Source organism: Coffea arabica, chromosome 5e (assembly GCF_036785885.1).
Source record: "Coffea arabica cultivar ET-39 chromosome 5e, Coffea Arabica ET-39 HiFi, whole genome shotgun sequence".
NCBI classification, from domain to species: domain Eukaryota; kingdom Viridiplantae; phylum Streptophyta; class Magnoliopsida; order Gentianales; family Rubiaceae; genus Coffea; species Coffea arabica.
The window spans coordinates 52,340,762-52,350,929 of NC_092318.1; the positions used below are offsets into that span (position 1 = coordinate 52,340,762).

At 36.4% G+C, this 10,168-nt stretch overlaps 1 non-coding gene across 1 annotated transcript; it reads left to right on the forward strand.

Annotated features, from left to right (window-relative positions):
* The first annotated feature begins 6,119 nt into the window (after positions 1-6,119).
* Positions 6,120-6,226, forward strand: LOC113743105 (small nucleolar RNA R71). Its single transcript, XR_003460991.2, has one exon. It is a non-coding gene; the product is annotated as a small nucleolar RNA R71 (small nucleolar RNA).
* Positions 6,227-10,168: the final 3,942 nt, after the last annotated feature.

Consider the following 10,168-nt stretch of genomic DNA (forward strand, 5'->3'; position numbering starts at 1 on the left):
CTCTTATCAAATACCCCCACACTTGAATCATTGCTTGTCCTCAAGCAATATAAAATTCTAACTATCAATGATCCAAAAAAAATTGAAAATAAACATATGTAGTATTTCAACTCCATTTCCTTGAATCAAGGTAAATAACCCTTATGTGATCTTTCCATTAAGTTCAAGTACTCATAATATCAAGCAAAGAAGAGCCAAGTATACTATAATTTTACCAATTCAACTCAACTTCTTATTTTATCTAATTTCGCAAGCAAGCAACTCCTATAGTCAATAAAGATGCTAACTAATCTCATGATCAACTTCTTATTTTTCTTAAAGAGGGATTTAATTTACTTTTTATTTATTTATTTATTATTATTATTTATTTATATATTTTAAGGGTTAAATATTACTTAAGTTGTGAAAAATGCCTTTTGACGCGAAGATCAACATTTTTAGATGCAGATCCCCGGTTACTCAACATTTCACATACTCAAGTTGCTTTGCATACTCTTAATTCAAGTACCTTTTTACGCGAATGTCGACATTTGTAGATGCCAACCCCCGGTTACTCGGTATGAGAATTATTGGAGTAGAATAACCCTTTTTTTTTTGATATATATACATATAATAAAATTCTCTCTAAGAATAATCATGAGAAAAGTATGACACTTATTAACCATATTAATTTCTTATCTTATAAAATTAGATAAAAAGAAGAATTTTCATCAAATATACAAAATGTAGGCATAATTTTATCCACTTTACTAGATATACTTTCCTATAGATGTAAAAATTATAATCACATAAAAATCATTTCCAAATTCCATGAGAAAAGAAGTATCAAAACCGCATATATTTATTTTAAAAGGATAAGTGACAACATTTTATTTATTTATTATAGTTAATAACATATATGTGTATAAGGTTTTGGAAAAATTTTGACAGAGTCTCCCCTTAAAAGTGGACTAAAACTTCCTGCCAGCAACCACAAGAAACACAATTTAAGCACAAGAATTATATCGAACACAACTAAAACCACAAATACTACACATATTTCTCCCCCCATACTTAAAATACACATTGTCCTCAATGTGTAAGGAAAGAAAAGAAAAGAAACAAAAGAAAGGAATAAGTGACTCCCCAAGTGAGATGACTGCGGTCCAGTGAAGCCTTGAATCATGAGTCATCGACCGCTCAACCATCTACAGTCAACGATCTACTAGTTACTGCCACAAGTTCCAATATTCAAAATAAGGAATGTAAGTTAACATTTTTTCAAACACAAGATAAAAATAACAAGCAAACAAAAGAAAAGCCAGCCAAAGGACAGCCTCAATCATCCTCTTCATCGTCATCTTCATCATCATTGATGGGAGGTGGGTGTGTGCCTAAATGATCTTCAATTCGGTCCAGGCGAGTATCCATTCTGGCTAAGCGATGATCGATGTCATCTAAATGATCAAAGAGCCGCTGCCAGTTGGTTTGTGGCGGAGGAGGAGGTTGTGCTGCAGTAGATGGTCCAGCTCCATCGCGACCATGTCTAGCCTTTTGTCTCCGCTCCTGAACCGGGCGTGGAATGTCTCCCATGCCAATACCAAGGCGGCGAAGAGTAGTGATAGTCATCTCAGCACGTGGTGGAACATACTCCCGCCGCATGCCTTCCAACAGAACTTCAAAACGGGGGAAGATTAAAGTCAGTAGACGAGGAAATGAAAGTTTGAAGGAAGTTGTCTTACGCCTCGCCGTAGACCTAATTTGGCTGATGATGATGTTAGGCAATGAAATCCGAGCATATGGAGATGTCCGGTTATGGAACATGTAATCCAAGAAGTAGATATCGCTCTTGCGGACCTTCGTGTGCCCCGTCTTCTTTGGGATGACATTGTGAGCCATCATTTAAATGATAAGACGATGACGAGGTTCGAATACATTCGCCAATATGGTCTCCTTTCTGGTAGAGCGAAAAGGTTGGTACTCGAGACCAAACCTAGCCATGGCCAATGAGGGATCCCACTTCCTATTCGGGGGAACAAACTCCTTCTTCAAGTCTACTGGACGTCCGTCATCCATACACCCCAAAATAGCAGCCAAATCTTGCCGTGACAAGGTGATTCGTCTTCCACGCACCCAGGACTCAACTATTTCTCCACTATGGCGCGCCTTACTTTCAATGTTGGCGTAAAACTCGCGCACCAAGTCTGGGTAGTAATGGTTTGGAAGGGTGAGAATCGGAGCACATCCTAGCTGAGCAAAAGCCTCTGAGATGTTGTACATCATCTCAACTGGTGGACTGACGTGCATCTCAAACAAAAACTCCAAATTAGCACGCGCCTCATGCCACTCCTGATTCCTGCGAGTGTTGAACCTAGCACTGTCAAATACCGATTTTTCCGCTCCACGGGAGGTGCCCTCACCAGGTCGACGGTTAATTGGTGGAGGAGAAGGTGAATTCTCCTCTTCAGTCACCTCCATCTCTTCATTAACCTCCATCTCCTCACTACTAGAGGACGAGGTTATCACACGTCTTCCCCTTGGCATAGTACCTATTAGAAAATATTGCAATTAACCACATGTAATTGGACACAATTAAAAATTTAGCCATGAATATCCTAAAATGATCCAAATAATCTCCCATTTATTCCTTCAAGTGATAACACGTCCAATAACTAATATATAAGACCAAATAAGCAGAACCAAAATTTATGCCCAAAAATTACTCAAAATCACCAATTGAAACAAGATATGCAATAATTATAACCCAATCAGTGAAATTAGCAACAATTATGATTATAACTATTGAGAATTTGAATAATAATATGCTTTTAGTTATAATCATGCTTAGGCAAAAATTAAGCCAATTAACTCACCAAATCAACCAAATTACTCACTATACACAATGCACATGTTTAAACATCATCAAATTACCATTTTTAACCATAATTTAACATCACCGATGGCTCAAAAACATCCTAGTTTCTTTTTCCAATTTCATCTAAATATAGCAATTGTGAATTTTAAAGTACTTGAAAACCAATAAATTGCTACATTTAAACATTTAAACATGCTTAAACAATCATAATAATCATGAATAAAATCACAAATAGCCATGAACCTCATCAAATTTTCGAAATTAAAAGATGTCAGATAGCTCAGGATAAAAAATATGAACTTCTAAAATCAAAAGATTTGATGAAGAAACTTACCTCAATCACATAGAAGGATGTTTGGTGATGCTAAAAATGCAAAAAGCCCTATGAAATAACCTCCAATTGACCTCCAATTGAAGAAATTAGAGTTTAAGAACCCTAACTTTCAATCCCTCAAAAACCTGATTTGAGGTGTTTTTCTTGAATTTTAATCGGTTAAAAAGGGTATATGAAGCTCAAAAGGTGTTGGGGTGATGATTTCTAGCAAGATTATGGAGTATAAATGAAGATTTGTGAGTTGGGTAGAAGAGAAGAAGGAAAAACGCGGCTGGAAAAATTGAGAGGAAAAAAATTTGAAGCTGAAATCGCGTTTCTGAATGCTATATTCAGACACAGAAAACGCGACTAAAAACGCGCCTTCAACTCGCGTTTTTGAAGTCGCGTTTCCTGCACAAATCTTGCAGGACTGAAAACGCGACTGTGTTGGAAAACGCGACTTCGAGTCGCGTTTCAGAAGTCGCGTTTTTGAGTCTTGATCCAGGCTTTAAAACGCGACTTCCATTAAAACGCGACTTTAGGTCGCGTTTTTTAGGCGCGTTTTCTGTTCTGCAGGTGCATAATTGAAAACGCGATTCCGAGAAACGCGACTTGTAGTCGCGTTTTCTTTGAAAACGCGTTTTCTGCTTCGATTTTTAGCAGAATTTCAACTTTTGAAAAATTACAAAAGGTACCCCAATGACTCAAAATGCATCATAGATCATTTGTTTGCCAATTTTAATGGCTGGAACAAATGTAAAACATTAAAAACATGCATTTTACCCCTTTATAATGAATCAAAAACACCTTTAACGCAAATCGAGGGGTTGAGTTGTTTGATCAAAGTTCGCCTTTTTTGTACTCAATTGGTCATCCTTGCCTTCAATTGCCAACCCTACATTACAAAAACAACAATTTAGCTAAAACATTGATTCAAACCATAAAATCACACCAAGTTAACAAATATAACCTAAATATTGGGTTGCCTCCTAATTAGCGCTTTTGTTTATAGTCGTTGGCTCGACTGAAAAAGTTGAATCACTTTAGAGCATTAGAGAGAGATTTTCTCCCCATGGGTCGAAACTCCCGAGCCAATCCACCATGTGGTGAACCATGCATTGATCTTCATAGTCCAATTTCCTCAAATGCCAAGGAGGAATATTAGACTTGTCATAGAGAGGCTCAACTTCACCTTGGAGTGGATTTTGCTTGCCTTTTCTGAATTGGCTCAACTTTTCACCATTTTCTTCATGGAATGGCGAATTTATTAAGCCAACTTCCATCCTTATCTTCTCCTCCTTTGTTCCTACACCATGAAAGTTAGTACCAAGGACATTTATAAATTTAACTTCTTCGGTCCTTTCTTGGTTAACCTTTTCATCATATGGCATATTAGAAACAAGAGCAGTAGGCTCTATATTCCCTTCTTTATTATCCAAATTGAATTCCAATTCCTCACCATTAACCCGTAATATAAGCTTACCTTTTTCTAAATCAATTATAGTTCGTGCAGTGGCTAAAAACGGTCGTCCTAGAATAATTGGCATTCTCACATCTTCTTCAATATTTAAGACAACAAAATCCACAGGTATTATAGATTGTCTTACATTTATGAGCACATTTTCCAAAATACCCATGGGACGTGTGATTGACGGATCCGTCAATTGCAATGTAATATTGGTAGCTTTTAGCTCTTGAAGTCCCAATCTCCGGGCAACCGATAACGGCATAAGTGACACACTTGCACCTAAATCACATAAAGCATTAGAAAAATGCAATTGACCAATAGTGCAAGGAATAGAAAAACTTCCCGGATCTTTCAATTTAGGAGGGAGTTTATTTTTAATCAATGCACTACACTCTTCCGTTAATGCTATCATCTCATTATCTACAATTTTCCTCTTCTTTGACATGATGTCTTTCAAGAAACGTGCATAAGAGGGAATATGTGTTATAGCATCAATGAAAGGAATGTTAATGTGCAATTGTTTAAACATTTTGAAGAACTTTTCAAACTCCCGATCCTGTCCATCTTTCTTCAACCTGTGAGGAAAAGGTATCACATTAGAATTTAATTTGGGATGAAGTGCATCAATATCAATGATAACATGATCATTTTGACTTTCTTGCTCCCCTTCAATTGCTTGCTTCTTGTCTTTTTCACCACCTGAATTTTCAAAATCGAATCCCTCAACCGTTTTACCGCTTCTAAGAATGATTGCATTGACATGCTCTCTCGGATTCACTTCGGTCTTACTTGGTAATTCACCAGGGTTTCTATTGTTGATCACATTGGCAATTTGACCAATTTGAACCTCCAAGTTTCTGTACAACCCAGCTAATTGGTCCAACCGCCCCTCAACTCGCCCGAATCTATCCGAAGTCACCTTAGCAAGTTTTTCCACCGCGATCTCCCAACTTGGTTTAGTTTCAGCCTGTGGTTACCTTGGTTGAAATTCCGGCGGATTGGTTGGCCTTTGTTGATTGCCTTGATCTTTCCATCCAAAGTTTGGATGATTTCTCCACCCCGGATTGTAAGTATTCGAATAGGGATTATTTGGAGTATTTCGGTTGTAATTATTGACAAATTGTACCTGCTCAGAATCAACACACTCATTAATATCATGTTCACCTCCACAGAAAGAGCAACAAGCTACGTGAGCATTAGATGAATTTGGACCAACTCCACCTTGTCTACTCAATAACTTCATCACGTTATTCATTTGGGCACTCAACATATTGAGAGTGTCTATTTCGATCATACCTGCGTGACGTCTCGTATTACCTCTTTCATTGGCCCATTGGTAGTTATTTGCGGCCATTTCTTCTATCAAATTCTGAGCTTCTTGGGGTGATTTACCCATTAAAGCTCCACCTGCGGCTGCATCAATAATAGTTTTAGTGGAGAAAGATAAACCATTATAAAAGGTTTGTATAATCAGCCATTCAAGTAGTCCATGGTGTGGACATTTCCGGAGCAAATCTCTAAACCTTTCCCATGTCTCATATAATGATTCTCCCTCCAATTGACTAAAACTAGTGATATCCATTCTAAGCTTAGCAGTCTTTCCTGGTGGAAAATACTTATTTAAGAATGCTCTTGATAAATCATCCCATCCGGTGAAAGTATTAGGAGCATGAGAGTGTAGCCAAAGTTTGGCCTTATCTCTCAATGAAAATGGGAATAATCTTAGCCTTATAGCATCATCACTAACTCCATTCATTTTAATTGTATCACAAATTTCCAAGAATGTAGCTAAGTGTGTATTAGGATCTTCTACAGCATTACCTCCAAATTGAGATTGTTGAACCATTTGGATAAGTGATGGCTTAATCTCAAAGTTGTTAGCATTTACCGTAGGCCTTGCTATGCTCGTTTGAGATCCTTGTGTTCCCGGTAGAGCAAAATCTCGTAGAACTCGCCTATTTGCTTCATTTTCAGCCATTTCTTCCTCAAATGGTAGATCTATTGAGATTTCCTCTATAGGTTGCCAAATCTCTTGCTCCTCCTGCTGTTGTGTGTGCCTCCTTTGTCTACGTAGTGTCCTCTCAATTTCTGGATCGAAAGGTGTAACTTCCTGAGACGCCCGGTGCATACACTACAAACAGAAATAAGAGATATTATGCAATTTCAATTATCAAAAACTGATTACAATATAAGATTAAATATAATCAGCTCAACTAATAAAAATAAATCTGTCTAAATTAATAGAGTTGATTAGGCTCTAATATTGCCGCTCCCCGGCAACGGCGCCAAAAACTTGACGGGTTTTTACTTTAAGTGCAAGTTTAATTCAGAATTTACACCCGTTGGACTGCAAGTATACAGGTCGCAATTGTAGTACGAGATGTGTATCGGGTCGATCCCACGAGGAGCAATTTAAAACAATTATTAGATACTAATTTACTCTATTATTTAGACTCACAATTAATTTGAGCAGAAACTTCAGATTTTAATTCAACTACAAAAATTCTTAAATAGATAAATGCAATTTCACAATAGGAGTAGAATTCACTAAATATTAAGATCTAGGGATGTAGATTCCACTTATGACACAAAAGATCTAAAATGAATTAATTCAACACTTGTTACTGCTCTTGTTTAACCAAGGATTCATTTCCAGAAATACTAAAATCACATTCTCATGATAATAATGGGTTAAAACAGATTAGTTTGTCCTAATTTCTTGGTAAATACTAAATCTGTTCTTATTCACACATGAAATGCAGATTTCATCCACTTGAATGTATTTCTATTCTCATGAATATACAACTCAAGTTCTACTTGTGTCATTCCATTATTTTTACCATTTCTTAATGAATAAAAACAACTATAAACCTGCTATTGGTGATCAAGCAACAACAAGTAATCAAGCATACACAAGTAGACAAGTTAATACAACATATAATAAGAATGAATAACAATCAATTCATATCATTTGGCCATAAGTTTCATCTACTCCCTAGATAAAGAAAATTAGCTACTCATGAATGATAAAACACTCATAACTTCATTAATGTAAATCATCATGAATTACAAATACAAACAGAGTAAAGAAAGTCTTAGCCAAGATATGGTGAACCCTTCCAAAAATCTCCTTTGTCTTGAACTTAGATGATTACAAGATCAAATCCCAATTGCCCCTTGCAAGTCCTAGGTAGAGAGAATATGTTCTTCTGTAAGAAGCTAAGCTACGAATGGATGTCCAGACCTCTCTCAATGTCTCTGCATAAAAACTACTCAAAGGCTCCATTTTTCCAAGTCAAATTCTATCCTTTGATTCCCAAATCTCCACTTTGTTAGCATAGTCAAAAATCAATATTTTTGACTTGAAAATAAGCCACTTTTCTTGCCCTTTTGTCTTCTGAAGCATGTGCACCGAATTCCCTTGCATCTTATAGCTGGAAAGTGGTGTGAACACAAGAGAATTGGCTGAGTCAAATTGCAGAATTTCGGCTATAAAACGCGCCTACACAAAACGCGGCATAACTCGCGTTTTGTATACTCGCGTTTTCACTCTGGCCTTATTTCAACTGTGATTTTCTCATTGATAAAGGCCAAACTAGCTTTTGTGCAAAACACAAAAGTTGTAGCCCTTTGAGTTAGCTTTCCAATGCTTCAAGAATCATCCAAATCGGAGCTTTGTAGCCTGAGATATGATCGAAATACTGTCACCTGTTCAAACCTCTGTTTTAACTTCCGACCACAGAATGCAGCTTCTGTATTCCAACGTTTTGCCCATGAAGATGGCAGAAATGGATTTCGATGTCTTCATATGAATTGTAGGTCTCTTTCTTAGCTTTAAAATGGTATAAAGATCATCTCAATCCGATAAGTGTAGCTCCAGATATGGTCAAAATACTGAAGAGTGTCAAAACTGACTTGTATTGCATTTCCTCACTTGAACGTTTTTCACTTCATTCTTCTTGTTGCCACTTGAATTCATCACCAAATCTCTATTTTTTACCTCATTTGACATCCTTTGGTGATTGAATCATCATTCCTGCATAAAAATGAAGTTTTTACCATTAAAATCAATAGAAATGCAATATTATCCACTTTTACCAAAAATATATAATTTTACCAAAAACCTCTTTATTTTATTTATAAAACTAAATAATCAACTCAAAATTAACTAATAAAATGCACTTAAAAATACGTAAAATAAACTCTTATCAACATGCACTTTTATTGCGAGAGGATAGGAAAATCAGATGGCCAAGTATTTAAAAAGTAGGCCAGTATCTAACTTTAAAGGCAGAACCTTAATCCTTAGAGATATTTTATTAATTAATATCCATCGTTGCTCTCCCTAGATAAAAAGGGGGCTATGAATGTGATGACACCGAAATGATTAGTGCAACAGGCAATTAGTGTTTGATCAACTGCTAACCACCTGTGATCCGCTTAAAGAAGCATAATCATCATGAACGCGTGATAGGGATTCCGTCCAGAAAAAAATGGATTTTGAGTGGGTCTAGCTCTAGCAGACGAAAAAGAAGCATTATTAGGCCTGGTTGTAAATAACTAATACTCCCTCCGTCTCGTTTTGTTAGTCTTGGTTTTTTTTTCACACAGATTAAGAAAGTGTAATTAATTTGGTTGGAAACATAAATTTAGATTAATAATTTCCTAAAATACCCTTATGCTAATCACGAAGAGTGCCAATTAATATCAGTTACAACTAATGGTGCCAATAAATATCAGTTACCGCCAATAGTGCACCCTGATTGTATCAATTACCGCCAATAGTGCCAAAATAACAAAGATAGACTTTTCATTTATCTATGTATTGGAAAAGCTCAATATATTCAATGTAGTGGGTTAGTATTTAATACTCCCTCCGTCCCATTGAAAGTGTCATGCTTTCTATTTGGGTTTGTCCCAAAATATTTGTCACTTACCAAAAATGGTTGTAAACTTTATCAATAATTTCCATACTTACCCCTGTCTCACCTGACTAAAAAGCAGGTGTTATTATGGCCAAAAAGTCTTCCGTCAAGACTTGCAACTTTTCCAGTTTAGTTGATGGTTTTGCACGCACCAACCAACGTGAAATGATTGCTGTCCGTGGCTTCACACTCTACTTCAAATTAGAATAAGCCACATGCCAATCAATAAACATATGGACCCCCACTATCACATTTTGACCATCCATTCTGCAGCTTTTGTGTTTAAACGAAGGGTAATATGGAAAACACGGATGAATTTTTCAAAAATTGAGCACTGTTGATAATAAGTTGGAGTCCCGAAAAGTGACAAACTTTTCGGGACGGAGGGAGTAACAATGTATTAATAACAAGATATTTAATAAGGGTATTTTAGACAATTTGAAAGATTACTACATTTCTTAATGGGAAAGTGGACTACAATTTGGGACAGACGAAAAAGGAAAACAAGACTAATAAAACGGGACGGAGGGAGTACTACTATCAAGGAAATAATAATAATGTCCTCATCATCTTGGCTGGCGTATTAAAGAGACTTTTATATTTATTTA